Raw genomic sequence first — 16,589 nt, 5'->3', positions numbered from 1 at the left:
TTCCTGGAGAAAGAAGGTAGCTATCCGAAAACTTACGAACCCTTCCATGACGACAAACTTCGTAACTGTGAAAATACGCTTGCGTTTATCAACAGTTAGAAGCAATTTGAAGATAGCTGAGCGTAAATAATAGAAAACAACAGAACTATTGTAGCTCCACGTCCATTTTCTACTTTGATACCATGTCAGGAATTTGCACATTTTCTAGCGTGCCTCCTGCAAATTAGAATGCATCGTGCATAACCCAGAAAATAATTATAACGTCCTCGATCGGATTAATACGTAACCATCGAAAGTTGGATGCCTTCCTTAATAAAGTTAGTAATGGCCGAATAAATTGTCCTACAATCCCCGTGCTAATAAAATTTAATGCTTGCTCTAGACTCCTCCGTGCTACTTCCTCATTTACTACCTGGTAGAACTACGCAGATTCTGCAACGACAATTTCACGAGAAACGCAGAAATTTTGATAACCTTATCAGTACCTTCTCGCGTTTTTGTCTCACGTATGCCGGCCACTAATTTTCCCTTTCGTTTTCTTCCCCAACAATCTGCGCAATTAGACGGTCGTGCTTTGTGCCTCGCGCTCGAACAAAGTGCCAAAAGAAGCTTATCGAAGACACAGAAAAGCCAAAGGGGACAACAGGAGAACAGTTTTTATGGCTTGTTATGCTCAGCCGACACGACATTAGATAGCCACGCTGACGATAGCTTCGCACGATCGATAACGTTGATGCGAGCAATGAAAATAAATCGCTGCAGTCAATTTTAAGGAATAAAATTGACACGTCATGGAAAATTGTTAAAAAAAAAGTAAAATTCTCGGTGAAGAAGCTGCCTTTGCCGCAGAAGATATATCGTGTGGCGGCCGGAACGGATGGGTTATGAGAAGCTGATTTTGAACATTATTCATACAAAGATCGATATCGAAACTTTGCAGACATTTTTCTGGGAAGGGATATGCATCTAGGAAAAAAAAAGAGAAATATGTTTTCATCGGATGGGTCTCGATTTACCCAAGCTATCTGTCCACCGATTAAGTACCGTGCGTACTTGTAAAATGAAACGCAATTCGAGGCGGTTGCACAAAGCTGCGGCGAACCGTTTAATTTTTCTTCGGCAGAACGGGGACTCGCGTTGCATAGAGAACAGTGGCTGGTATTAGTTTAATTAAGAATCCAATATTTCACGAGCAACCGGAGCGGAAAGGGCACGGGGAGGCTGTAGGGCACTCGTTCGTAGTAAACAGCAGCCAGTACAATAATCTCTCACCAGAATGGAGCAACGAGAGCGTACCCAACGTGCTGGCGGATCGTAGAAGTTTGCGGCCAACTAAATAGCGACTCGCGAGCGAGAGAGGCTTTAATTGCGCGAGGCGTCCCGCTTGTAATAGCAGTCCATTGTCCGTACGATCTATAAACAAGTCGCTGTACGTTGAAATACCTGATGTTCCTCGTCGATGCTGCATTGGGTAGGGCATTTAACACGGCTCACCCGCATAATCCATTTAATTTTCAAAGTAAAACGGAACATTGCGGGCCAAACTTGTTTAATTTTACGGGGAACATAGAGCAATGTTATCTTTTTGCTTTCTGGTCGTCATTTGTTTCGGCACGGAACGATATAATTTCTTACGATACATGGTTTAAAAGAGCTTCACATGGATTTAAGAAAATGATTAATGATCGAAATGTTTTTAAGAAAATCGACGGTAGAACGTTTCCGTCGTGAAATTTTGTTTCGAAAGGATTTCTTATCGTCTCGGAAGTACCCTTCCTCCTTTGACATCGATAATACGTTGGTATTGTGAAGTTCCAGCAGGAGTTCCTGGAAGTTGTAGGAAACAGCATGTGGGCACGCGAGCGAGCACTGCCCCGAAGAATTATTAGCCATCGGGCAAATCCTCCAACTCGACCATCGGTGGGACGTGGAGAAATGGGAATCGCGAAAGCAAATGTTCTGTGAAAGTTCGTACGGCGCAACAGTAGAGGTTTCGATCGAAATGGTAGCATTGAAACGGTGAAAATGGTTTTATGTTTCGGGAGAATGAAAAATTCCGAGGGACTTGAGATACGAGTTGTAGAATTTAGGGCTGCATAGTGGCCAGACAAATGGGCAAATTTATCCAGTTGTTTGTATTCGTCCAGTGTTTTAACGAGATCTGTTGCCGCAGAGCAAGACTAGAATGCGGCCCTCAGAAGTTTGAAATTGATTTTATTAAAATTTTATGTTTGATAGAACATACCTATATGGACTATTATTTTCTCTTTTAAAGACTGATACAAATTCGTGCAGAGATTAACAAGCAAGAGCGAAGAACTGGATTTTATGTGAAATTGCAAACCAAGAGGTTATCATATCATCTTATGGCGGTGAACGTTGACAAGAATATAACACATGGGAGAGAATGAAAAAGTTATTAGCTAAGAAAGTCAGTTTAGTCTTAACTACACTATGCGTTGTAAGAGTCCAGTATTAAATCTTAGGAAGTGGAGCAGTTCTCAAGAGTACATAACATGAAAACAGTCCTGTGTTTTATCACAAGCTCTTGGGACCCATCGTTTCGAAGAGCAATAAAACGGAAGGAGACTTTGGCACCCAGTGTGGCGTAAAACAGAATTTCGACTTGGTGGTCCACGTACAGAGTAAACCATATAACTTGTCTACCATGATGCCGAGAAAATAATAATGGAATGCAAGCCCAAGACTTAAATAAAAATATTCTTCTAACCAGTATCATCAAAGTCATGACATAGTATGGAGACATCTTCTGTGAAGAAAAATAATATTGTCCAAGATATTTTCTGTATCTCGTGTTAAAAAATACGCATGATTCGGAAGTTGAACATGCATTTTAATCAAAACTTGGAAATAAAAAAATAATTTGTAGTGTAAGACGCTGCGCGGCTAGAAACAAAATGTTTCTCAGCTAGTCTCGCAGCTTTTCTCCCTACTCGTATCTGTCCTCCTACACGTGAGTGCCACGGTCGGGAACTTTGACAACGCCAAGGGCAAAACTTCTGGTCGTGGTTCGTTTCACTTGCAACGCTTCAGAACTTCGAAGTTCTGATTGGCTGCGAGACGCGTTGCAAGTTTATCTCCGTATAAGACTTGACGAAATATCATAGAGTGCGACAGGGATAAAAATGATGATAGTGCATTGAAAATATCTTCTGAAAATATACTGTATGTGAAGATGTAACATTGCTATTGTGATACGCGATGCGTGACAAAGCGGTATTGTTCAGTAGTACGAGTCCATACCTATTAATCGATGCAAGTTGATCGTGGATCAGTTTCGGACACCTACCTTCAATTTGTTGACAATATGATACTGTTATTGTTTGGCTCAAGTTTAACAGAGGATAGTGAATTATACCTTTCACAAACCGATAGAAGGACTGGTTTTGGTAGCGATGATGGTTTCGTCGTATGGTTGGGAGCTTTGCCAACATCCAACCATACTTCCGATAGTTTTCGATCGTCATACGGTAACCATTTTCCATCTCAGGCAACGATCCCTTTCAAAAATAGGTCTCTGCTGTTTCGAATCTCAAGCAACAAACACACCCCCAATTGCCTCACTTGTTGATCACGCGTAAATTTTCACAGTACACGCTTGCTCTATTCACTTATCGTAAGACTATTTCCAAATAACAGTGTTAGAGTCTACAGCAATCGGATAATAATTTTTTACTTAATACAATACGGTCTCCAGTACTTTTTAGGTTCGATCTTCCGTTCTCCCTGGAATGTAACCGTAGGGATTTGTTTGGCGCGAGTTCGACGACAGTCGCATCCGGCGATGAATCGAAGCTCACTTAAGAGACGATCGATGCCTCGTGTTGATTCGTCGATGGTAGGCAGTCAGGCGAGCAGCTTAAATAATAGACAATTTCTGGCGAGTTTCCAGAAATACGGAGCATTGAATTTTCGGCTACTTGGAACGTCGATGAATTCTTCCTCGGAAAGCGGGAAAAGAACGCTGTTGTTGTGTATCATGTATTGATAGTCGCTCACTTGGAGCAAGGATAGGTTGATGCGTTATGCAACAGCCCGGAGTCGATTTCTAAAGCATAAATTCCGAACGGAAACGTAGATTAAATTGGATTTTTCCTTTAAGATGTCGGTAGCCTAAAATGCTCGTTTGATTGATCCGTATGAAACTCGGTTGAAATAAGATTATGTTTCTGTTACGGAAAATATCCCAGTCGATACTGTTATTTGACACTATAATGGCCATCGGCGTCGCTGCGGCGGCATCTTAGCAAATTCAGAATTAAATAGAGTTAATGCATTCTTCGTATCGCAGCCTTAATGTGCGAATATGGTTACGTCGCTTGTTTGACGCTAGATTGGCAGACGTCGATCATCTTTAATTTTAAAATATGTTTGGGGTATCGGTTCTAATACGAATGTCATTGAATTGGACGTAGAACAGATCTGAGTTACACTCGACTTTAAGGAACTTCTTGTATCCACAGAATCAATTAGGGAATATAGTCGAGCGTTTAGTTAATAAGTAGTCTCGTAACTTGACGAGACCTTTGACTTAAAACGCATGTTTATGCAGAAGGGCCGACAGCGGGACACAATTTATCTAAATGTCCTGAACCAACTTAGTCCTTCATTGACTTTGCTGGACACGCCTCGAGCCATTTCGACCCACCCCTATTTATCCGTAACGGTGCAGGCAAGTTTCCATCGTCTCGACCTGTGTCTATACTTCCGGAACTTGCGCTGATTAGCTTCGACCTCGTCGAACCGATCTCTGATAAACCCGAACCAAACTCAATCCGCACAGCCTGGTCCTAGCTCGACTCGCTTCTACACGCTCTAACACTCTCCGACCGGCTCGAATTAGATCCCATCTATTCTCGTAACTTTGGAACGAGGTTCCATACGGAAAGGACCACTTTCGCACGTCTGGATACGTTCAAGACATTGAAAAAAATCGGTGTTACACACATACTTCGATTTATAAATTTTCCATTTATTTCTAGTAATATTAATCTCGCTATAAATCGGGGTTTGATAGTTCTGTGACCATTTTATGGATGTTCAGAACGCTTCGAGTCACCTTCGTCCTTACGCCACTGATTCAATTAATTATTGCGCGAACCAAACTTGTGTATCCTCCGGAAATTCAGCCACACTCGCCGAGAATTTTTCTAGTTTGCTCTAATTCGCTTAAACGTTGCTTGATGTGCTTTCACGCGACGAAGTTCTGCAACTTCTCCAAACTTTTCCCAATATCTTTTAATTCGTCTTCGCTCCGATCTCAGATCTTCTCTGTTTGGTTATAACTTTAGGCTTTCTGCAGATTGTCTTCGTTAACTCAAAGCTTCGAAATTAATCTGCTTTGCTCGATTCTGAAGCTTAAATTTCTTCGTAACTTTTCTGACTTTGCCTATTTCGTTCTGGGAATTTAAAATATTCTTTTACCTGGCCTTATTTCTATTTTCATAATTTATATTTCTAATCCTCGCGCGACGACAACGCTTTACACGACTCAGCCTAAATTCATCAATAGTAATTTGTAATATAAACAAAAAATATAAATGGGTTGCGGGTCGAGCTAAATTAATATCTGACCGCCATGAGGCGAGCAGAAACGCTAGCGTGAAATAAACTTAGGTATTAAATAGCGAGATAATTACAATTCACACGTAAACGATGCTAGAACTGTGTGGTGTGTATTATGAAACACATCAGATCAATAATATTCATGTTGTGAACAGTACAATGCAAAATACAGCGTGTTTCGAAGCGATGCGATGGAACAAGTGGAAACGTACAAACGAATGCGCCTCTACAAAATCTAATTACGTTTTGGGACGTTGAGAAATACAGGGGAGATTCTTTTTAGCATTATTTCATACTGAAAAATCGTGGTGGCATTCGTAAGAGGTTATATTGAAAAATGTTTCCCGAAGGAGATATGATTTACAGAAGAGCACACGAGATTTCCCATTGGATATCAGTGGTTTACTAAAGGTTGTCGCAGCACTTATTTTCTGCTACCGTAAAGGAGCTTTTTAAAATGACGATTTATCACACATGCATACACCGCTAACGTTAGCTCGAAATTAATTTTTGAATAATCCTTTTTCATCAATTTCGCGAAAGGTATAATAATCTGGTAATTAATCGTTCGATTGGTTTTTCGCTTCACGGGCGCAAACTTTAATTCAATTCTATTTTCGCTAACGATAACGGTACGGATCGCTCGAATTTCACTGTTTGCAATATCCACCGTAGCCGTTGATCTATAGTATTTTGTCAAATGTGCTCGTATTTCGCAATTTCGCGTTGTTTGTATCGAATTGAAAGCGCATAATGAAATTCCAACGAACGTTTTATTGAAAATATTGAAGCGGCTCCTACGAAATATTACAATTGAAATTAATTTTCCGGAAATTAATAAGTGCCGGGCGACGATACAGCTTGTTTCCGCGCGTTCAAATTGATACGGAATTAAAAATTTCATGCTTTTTCGACGGGGCCGGAGTTATCGAGCGAGCTTCCGAGCGTTCATAGCTACTAACGAAAGCATTCGAGCGCTTTGATTTATGATTTTTAGACTCTCTAGATTCAGAATAAGAGAGTAGGTTTGAAACGAAATTCTTTTTTATTCTTAGCGAACGACAGAATTCTTTTTAACGACCTTGTGCATTACTTCGCATCAGAGTTGCAGAAGCAACGATTACAAAAAGACTTTATAGCATTTCGCGCGAATCAACCTGTACGGATTTTATCTGCAAACTCCAGCCATGAACTTACAGTGCACTGTGCACGCGTTATTCTGTTCTTTGTAGGACAGTAAATATTACGACGTAGAAATACTCGCATAATATCTAGCTGAGCAATTGCCTACATTTTTCCTCGCATTAGACTTTCATATTTCGCGGAACAATTTCCTCCCGTGCAAATAACACGAAGTTTTGCATTCTTATCGTGTCACTACTGCTTGCTGGCGGGTATCGATCAAAATCGCGTGTTACGCGTGCCGAATGACAATGCATCATGAAAATGTGATTCGTCTCCCCTTTACGACCGGATTAGTCGATCTTGTCAGAGTTTCCATTATTCCTTCGCCGTCGCCGCGTCCCCTTTGCGCTCGTTCTGGGTCAGAACTACTAGAAATGCGATTCATTTTATCAGAAATACTTCGAAAACAGTTGTCGTAATCTTTGCAATAAAACCGAAAGTAAAACGACGCGTAAAACTGCTTCTCACCCATGAATTTTTTGTATCGGTGGGTTCAAAAATTCTTTATAGCATATCCTCTGAGAAAACAATACGTATGTACGTGACAAAAACCAGTTAATATCAATTAGAATTTTAATTTACTTTATACAAAGGAAAATATAGCTACCGCATCGTGTCGTGAATGTACAAAGTACTAAAATGTATGTGTTGCTTTATGAGTTTTAAACGTACTGTGTGGTTTTAATATTAAATTATACGCTTGAAAATTAGATTTTACTGCGTAACAACGCAACTGTTGCACTTCCGAACAGGAAAGTCGACCACGTACCGTAATATCATAATATCGAAAGCATATGCGATAAACGACATCAATGTACTAATTTCAACTATTTATCGACGCGGTCCAATTTCGTTAGCAGGCCAAATTAAGGAACTTTCCACTACTCTGATAATCAATAAGTAAAATTTTTATTCGAAGAATTTATTTCTTGAATATATTATGATAAACAGCTACCTCTAATAATCCTTAATTTATGCCTGCTTATATTTCCTTTGCAACTGCTCGAGTGCAGTCACAGATTATTTCGTTGCCGTACCACACGATGTTTGTGTGTTTTACTACACAGAAACGAAACAAAGTAGTTTTCACCTCGACACACTTCTCTCGGGCTTATATAGCGTGTACCAGAGGCACGTACCCGGTGCTTCTCTCGACCGAGGCTCGATACGTTCTTTCTGTTCCATTTCATTAATGGAATATATTAAAATATCCTGCGCTTATTCCTTTGCAATTCCAATCGAGGACACTGGACGCAACGGAGTGTAAATGAAGACGCGTGACACGCTCGCCAATCGGCGCAGCGCGGTAATTAACGTTACGACTACTTATTAATTAACTTTGAATTTGAACTTCTCGATTGCCCGGGTTCTCGTATTGGGATCGAACCGAATATACACGGAGTAAATGTAAACATGCGAGTACGATTTCAGTGGCGAATTCAGGGCGTAAAAATAAAAAAAAAACACGTTCGTATAAACGTTTATTTTATTTAACCACGTTTTCAGGTTACAGGAATATTTGTATTTTAGTTACTCTGGTTGCTAGACACAAATCCATTCGATTTAAATGTAATTTTGGATTACATTTAATAACAATATATCGTTGAATGTTAGCTTTTGTGCTGCGGATAACGTTGTCGTTTCATTCTCTCTTTATTGTATTGTTTCTCTTATTCGTCGTATTTTCTTTTATGACTGGCGCGAATCTGTGTGCAATAAAGACCTATTATTGTTAAATCCATGCATCCAAATGGCCAGGCGATAGACTCCTCGCACGTAATTCATTTATAGTAATTTCCGGCTTTGATGTTACAATTTTCATCCCGGAGTCGCGTAACCGAATCATCCTCATCACTGTCCATGTTTCTTCGGAGCAAGCAATTCATCCGCTTGACAAACGTCTGTTAGGAAACCGTTCCATGTACCAAATTCTGCCAAAACAGGGTTCCCAGTCAGCAAAACTGTAGCTTACCCGTCTGACTCGTCATAAATTTCACAGTGACCTACACACGTCGTGAAGTCTGATATATTAAAATCCACGCATTGTAACATTCATGAATTACTCGCAAAAGAAATTTTTTGAAACCTAATTGGACATTTAGGAAACGTCCCTTTTGGTGCACAATGGTCGAAAGACAAGTGACAATGGACAGTGGGAGACAATCCGAGTTGGGTCGACTGCATTGTACTTGGACTCGTCTGCTCTACGATCGCTAACTGACACGCAAACGTAACGATTCGATAGTCGACATTCGGATAATCAGGATTCCGATAATCAAAGTTCCATCGTATTTGCCAAGTAAATACATACGATCGAACTAGAGTGTTATCGAAGCACTTAAGCGAAAAGAATCGCTAATTCCGTCGACTTTTCCTTGAGCTCCCGTAATTCCAAAGCTTGTAAGAGAAAATTCTTCCATGATAAAATACTTTATACGCTTATATTTAATTTATCCAGCAACGCTACGCCTTTAAACTCGTTGAATTATCTGGCTACGTGGATTCTGTAAAAAAAAGTTCCACGACTTTTGCAGCAACTTGGTCGGTTTGGCCACGTGTGCGCCGATGCGGACGAACCGTCGCTCCGACCGAGTTCTCGGACTTGTATTTCCGTACGTTCGATTTCCATCGGTGAACGGAAATAAAAGACTTTGCGCGGCAGTCACGTCCGCGGAACAGGTGCGCCCGGTCGTCGTTCTGGAAATGTTAAAGCCGTGTCGATCGATCCACTTACATTGAACTTCAATCGAGTCGCGCATCTAATCGTCATGACTCCCCGGGCGAACGGAGAACGATAATGGGAATGCTCGGCTCGTCGCCCAGGCGACGTGAAGCGGGCGTAAAAACCGTGAAAGTCGACATTAATCTTCGCCCTCCGACGAGATCATAGAGGAGGGAAATTGATGGCCATCCTGGGATACCTTAACATGACCACGTTCGAACGATGGAGTGCCCGTTTCATTATAAAAATTGACAAGGGACAGGCCCTGCGCTCCACCCCGTCGATGGAGAATCGATGATAGCTCGATGGGACCGAAGGCCTGATTTCTGATCTGACGTTATTAGGGCGTTCGGTGAAAAATATCAAATGGCAAAATATCTGGCACAGAACGAAACAGATAAAAAAACTGAGGTTGTTCGACTCCAAGATTTCTGAGAAAATACACTTGCAACTATAGTATACAAATGTCGAGATGTTTTTAAATTAATTAAACATTCCGCGAATGAGATCCATGGGTTTGCAGGAGCTGAAGCAATCTCTTTAATAGATCAGAGACAGAAGACATAATACCATGGAGACAGTGATAATACATTTCTTGAAGCTTTCAGCGATGGAATCGAATAGATTCACATTTAGAGATAAAGAGTTGAACTAAAGTTGCATTTAGAGATAAGAGACAGATTGCCCATGAATCACGAGTCGCAACAGGTCCTGCCGAAGCAGTAAGTCATGGTTGGAATATTTAATGCATCGAGGGACTATCGAATCATCGGCATATAGTAAAAAGCAGCTATGCTGAAGTGTTTTTAATCACTCGTGCATAGTTTCTTAGAAAAATGGGTTTCATTGACTGTTACTGAAAAAGATAAATCGTGTCGGACACGAAACTCTGACACTACGAATTTAATTAACCGTGTACTGATAAGTTTAACACAGTCCTTAGCGAGAGGCTTTGACGGGCGTTTATTTTGTTTAGAGTAATTAATGGTTTGGTCCACGGTAATGTTTCTGCGTTATAAAACGCTTATTACGACGCGACACGACGCTTCAACCGTCTCTCGTGTTCCTCTTATAATTTTAATGAAAAAGAATACAGTATACAGATTGTACACGATAGAAAATGTCAGGAACAGTTCGGTGGCTGATTTCGACGTACAACAAAGCGTCCAGTCTCAAGGAAGGTGGTTGGAAGTATTACAATGAGCATGCTCGTGTAAAATTCTCCTAACGTTCTGCGTGGACGTGTCATCGGATCGATCTCGTCCATGGTGCAAGGATATCTTCAGGCATCCGTTGACGTCAGTCATTTCTATGTTATGACCAGCAGCATCGCGGCAGTTTGCTCGGTATACGCATTTCTATAGAACCGACAAAGGTAGTTGAAGGTGGTGGCTGGAGAGAATCATCGATATTCGATGCGTGACGGTATTTTTAATTAACTCCGGAACGCTATTCATCATCGTTCCGGTTCACCCCTGACGATCCAAATTACGAGGACGTCCTTGACTAATTAATTTCGAGAGAGGCAAGGAGGCAGATAATTTTGTTTCGTACTTGAAATGAATCGATTAATGAAAGCGACGCCGACGTCGCAGCGCGCCGTGCCGCGGCTTTCCAATTTTAAGTTTATATCAGATTGAAGATGCAAAGTAGTTGCCCCGTGCTTTCACGTCAGCCTCGTAATTTGTTACCACCAGCGGCTCTCGACCCCTCGCACTTTTTGCGTAATGTCCACTTAACGAGCGTCATGTTTTCGTCGATTATTTTGTTATTTTGGTAATTGAAACGCTCGAGGTGAAGTACAGTCGGTCGCAAGAAAAATATACAAAGAAAAACGGATGACGTTGGGGTAATTTTTCTAAAGCAACTAATCTATAAATATCAAACGCCCCTATACATACTGGTACTTATAGGAACGCGCTCAGTAAGAGGCTGGTAAATATTCATATCCCCCGGAAAGAGCACTTGATTCTGAAACATCAACCAACGTTTTTACCGCGCAAGAAAGTTCCTTTGCAAACAAATCACCCCCTCGCGATAGTAACGACTCGGGAGAGCAGCATTGCGAACGAGCTTCACGCTTCTTTCAATATTTGCACATCGATGCTTTATGAGGGGAATAACGCTTCGAACTGCTTATCCGTTCCTTTTGTTTGACTTGTATTCGCGGTTTCCTGGCTACAGTTTGAATCGTCTCTAAAAATAAACCGTACCGAAAACGGTACAAACCAAAGGGTTGCTTTAAGAAATTCGAGAAAAGCTATTCGTTCCTTTTCGTCTGCAAATTAATAAAGTATTCATCGTTTGAGAACTTCTTGAAACGCTCTTTGAACGTTTCTGACGATGTCTTGATAATTTGTGCGAGGAATTTTCAAAACGATCGAGTATGGACGGGAACACGAATGCGCTCGAGAAGCTTCTCATTATCGATAACGAATTCCCTCCACTTATTGTCACTTGGATCAACGTTTCAGGACATCACGACCCATTACGCGTTCACAAAAGGACTTTTTACGCCGATGGAACGGTAATTCCAGCTCGTTTGACGATATGAAGACGCATTACAGCTCCACCTGAGAACTTTTTGTCGCAATCATCTCCAACCCCTCGCCATTAACTCGCATTACGACGTATTAGTGATCCACGCCAAGGCCCTTCATCATTCTATCAGACATCTATTCTTCATTGTGCGCCACAACGGCTGTGGAAAACTTCATTATTGTTGTCGTCCCTGATTATCGACACCCAGAGCCACGACTTCCCTCGAATCACTGGGTGGCCATTTAAGAGGATTTTCTTGCGTCTCTGGTTAGAAATGGACTGTACATGGGACTTTTCTTTTGAAAAAGTTCTAGAAATATTGAATTCAATTTTTTTGTACTAATTAATATACCTAAACAGAGTGATAGTTAATAGGTTGAAATAGGTTGATGATGTTTCACTTCCACATCATATCTTGACCATTTTGTTCTTACAACTATTCGACTGATTAACGATCAACGTCCTAATAGAATAATTGCATAGTTGGGAAACTACTATTACTCTATCAATCATCGGTCTTGGTTAAGATGAATGCACTATCAGGCTTGGATCTTACAGTCTATTACGTAAACAAGGAGAAAAGATCTATATATCTACTTTATTTTTCGGGTCGTCAGAGTGTCGTCAATCCTTGGTCCTGTCGATCGACGGCTACGAGACTCATTTGACAGCAGATACGATTGCTTTTGCCTTCGAACTGGGACGACTCGTAAAACTGGCAGTCGTAAATGTTCCGGCAATTATATAACAACCATTATTTTCAGGCTTTTACAGGCAAACACTAGTCTCGGCGAAACTGTATCTCAGCTCATAACGTGTAGGTCTCGTAAATCTCTGTACAGCATCGATTCCGCAGCCTTTGCTCGCGGATAACGCTGACTTGATGGCAAAAATCACGACAGACACGACATTATGGCCCATGGAAGAACGCGTTTAATGGCCCGATGTGCACACGAGGAAAGGTCGTGGAAAAAGCACAATTCTAGTCGTCGCGCGGCAAACGGACGACGAGACCACGATCGTGGAAAAAAATTGGCACGATGGTCGTTCCACGCCTGATCGATTATTTTCACACGCGCTGCCAGGGACTTTTATGAAATCGAAGGATTCTTTTTTTGATATCGATCGCATAGTAACTGTTATAACATAACTTTTTATATAGAAATTCAAAAATATGAATTATTAACACTCGAGCAGAATTCAACGTCATCTACGGTCCAAACAAATTCAGAACCAGTAAAAAGATGACTTAAACGACGTCCGATTTCGCGCGGAGTACATCATATTTCAATTTCACGAAAATCCCCCGGCGTCCGTCGCAAAAAGTGACCGATTTAGCGTGAAACGAGCCAGGATCGTTTTCACAGGGACATCGGCATAGAGGACGCTTCCCAAGGATCGTCTTACACATTTTCACGCGTAACCACGTACAGCGTACGTCCGAGGAGAGCAGCGCCGTGCCCTTTTGGCCTTTCATAATGGGGCCGAGGTCTGTGCAATTCCCCTCGGTGTCCTATATACCGATATTGCGGCTCCGATATAGGAGATCCGTCTTTGAACCCGCGCGCGACAGCTGCGAGGGTAAATATCTGCGGCAGCCTCCATTGCGAAAAGTGTGTCGACGTCTCGTGCATGTCGCGCGGTAATAGAAGTAACGACCGACGCCGGGCTCTGGGACGAAGCTATTCCGCGGGACCGTGGAGGATCAACAAGGAAATTTCGGGATTAAAGGAACTGGCGCGTAAAACGATCGTGCGCGGACCAATGTGTTCCACTGTCGCGGAACGAGCACCGAAAGTGGTCGCTGGGTCGCGATGGTATTAAAAAGAGAATAGCTGCCGAACCGTCGAGCGTCGATTTTCATGAAATTTTACCAGAAATTCTCGGTCCTCCAACCTAAAAACTATTTTTCGATCTCCGTGTCGCACGTTTTATTTACGTTTACGTGACTTTCGCTAATCTAAAAGAGTATCGTGGAAAAATAACAATAAAAGTTCGAGTCGCGGATGTCGCGTGTTATTGTTCGAAACAATCGTGGACGAAATTAGTGGATCGAGTCGAAGGAAGAATATTTGCTTAAGAGTATCGGGGTTTCTAACGTCGGAGGATACCGAGTATAGGGGACGGAGAACCTGGTTTTCGTTCGCTCTGGTCAAGTTTCAACGTCCTAATTAATTTACTCGTACGTTTCGACTTCAAAGCTGGCGCTCATCAGCGCAGAGTAAAGGAATTGCCTCTGTAAACATACATTTAGTCCGTGAAAATTTTCCGTAGCTGTACCGAGTAGATATTCAGTAGAGTTTACGATTATTGTGCGGTGTACTCTGACCCAGAACCATATAAGTTCTTTTATCATAGAAATTTTTAGAACAACTGTCACGTTTGATCCTCCCTGGTTTAAATTGTATCGATACTAGCTAGAGGTTAACAAGGATAGCTCGCGATAGTTGGGAATCGGTACGTCGGGCGCTAATGAGTATGTCAATGAATTGATCCCATCACTGGTTCTGGGTCTTTCTGCGCGGCAGCGAGTTCCGAGAATCGCGTGCAAGGAAAGAGGTCAGCCTTAAACAGTCGACGCCCGAGCGCCATCAACGTTGCGCAAGTTCGGCTGGATCTCGCGATCTCAAATATTTACGTCCCACGGGCGTTCTCCGCGGACGGTCTCTGAAATTTTCAAAATTCCGCCGACTCGGGAAGGGAATTCGAGAAAGGATCTCGTTCCATAACTTCGCGTTAAATTTTTATCCGCCCTAATGATGGCCGTCTCTCGTTTCCCGTCTTTGAATCGAATCTTTCCCCGGTTATGAGTGTTCCTTATTTAAGCCTTTCAGGACCAATGTTTGATCCTTCGAGAATTCGTACCCCTAGATTTTGATCGAGTTCAAACGCTCGTTTCTCGTTCTCCGTCGCTTCTTTCAAAAATTGAGTTGCAAAAATAACTCGTCGATTTTCATTCTGTACAGATTATTGACGTATGTCACGTAATTTCCTCGTAGATAAAAAATTTAATGGTGCCGGATATAAGTGATTTTGGGGGTCGACCTATCTATCTTTAATGAAAATGAATGTTCGAACCACTGTCACACTATTCTATTAGAGGGTCTTGTCTCTGGGGGAGTTTTATTAGACTCTGGTTGTAAGGATGACCGAAGGAAAAGCTTCATAACGCCGACTAGAGTCTGGGATCTCCCGTCCCCGTTCCCTTTATGACTCGGATAACGATGAGAGGGCTAGTTATTCCGAGTCCAATAACCTCTGGCAGTGGTGTGTCAGAGGGTAGATCTCGTTCATGATCTTCGGATCAAGACGCTTATAAGCTCGATAGCCAGAGTACTCTGAGTGCTATGACACGGTACGGACTCACTGTAAAAGTATGGTTCAAGTAACCAAGTAAATGAAATTACAGTCTTCTGATATATTTAATAAACACGACCAAAAGTCCAGGTCCAAAGGAGTTGATCTTTGAATTTAACACTCTGACTGTGTTTTCATGCAGCGCAGGGATTCAGCATTTAAACATCCTGTTGACCTCTCTTTCATAGCGCGTCTATAAAAGCTTCTGGAAGAAGTGGTCCAAAGGGTAACCCAGCCGGGGAGAAGAATACAAATCCTCCACTTTTGCTCCACCTAGATAGGTCAGATAGTTGACAATGCGACGTACATTATTTCCAAGACTTTGAAATTTCTTTTATGGAAAAAGCATTTCAATTCTTAGAGTCCTATGCTCTATTAACACGAGGACGAGTACGAGTTAATTAAAAACAATTGGTAGCAGAACCAGGATTTCTGGATAATGTAGGAGCGCGTCCCCCGTTCGTTCGGCTCGTAATTAGTTTGTTGGTGGCGGTGTCGAGTTGCGAGATGCTTGTAATTTATGACTACGGAAATTTCGCTGTCGTAACCGTGCCAGCTTACCGACATGATTGAGATAGATGCTAATGAATATGTTGTTCGATGCTCGAATTAAGTATTGTACAGTATAGTTTAGTGTCGCATGCCAGTCATTTTTGGTACGTCGCGTGCACCGGTGGTCTCACAGTTTGGAGTCGTTACTGTAAGCGGGCTAGATTTAGAGCACGATGCTTTTACCGGCTCCTTTATGGGAATAATTTGTAGGGGATTTCGCGGGGATTCTTTGGATATCCAGGAACATGCATTAGTACTTGGAGATGCGATGTGCGACTCTTATTCTTCGAAATTTTTATAGAAACGGTATAACGCGAAAGTCAGAATTTTCAGAGCACTTCGAACGATGAATTTGGATATTGTCCAGCTATTAAACGCGGGGTATAATTGTAACGTTATTGTTGAAAGGCAGTTTAAACTGTATTCTATGTTGTACAAAGCGGTGTATGTACCCATAATTTCGAGGCTAGTTTAAAAGCAGCCTCAGGCTGTACCCTACGTTTGCACAATTATGCAATTCTATCCGTACGATATGCACATGTTCTTCCAATTTACGAAATCAAGGATAATAATATGTTCGCTCTGGAGATTTATTCTATCGTCTGCACGAAATTTGTTTCATTAAATTTCAGACAGTGTACTCTGA

Source organism: Colletes gigas, unplaced genomic scaffold (assembly GCF_013123115.1).
Source record: "Colletes gigas isolate AHSC1104 unplaced genomic scaffold, ASM1312311v1 Colletes_gigas_Sc00013, whole genome shotgun sequence".
Taxonomy (NCBI): Eukaryota; Metazoa; Arthropoda; class Insecta; order Hymenoptera; family Colletidae; genus Colletes; species Colletes gigas.
Note: the sequence above shows the minus strand (reverse complement) of the source record.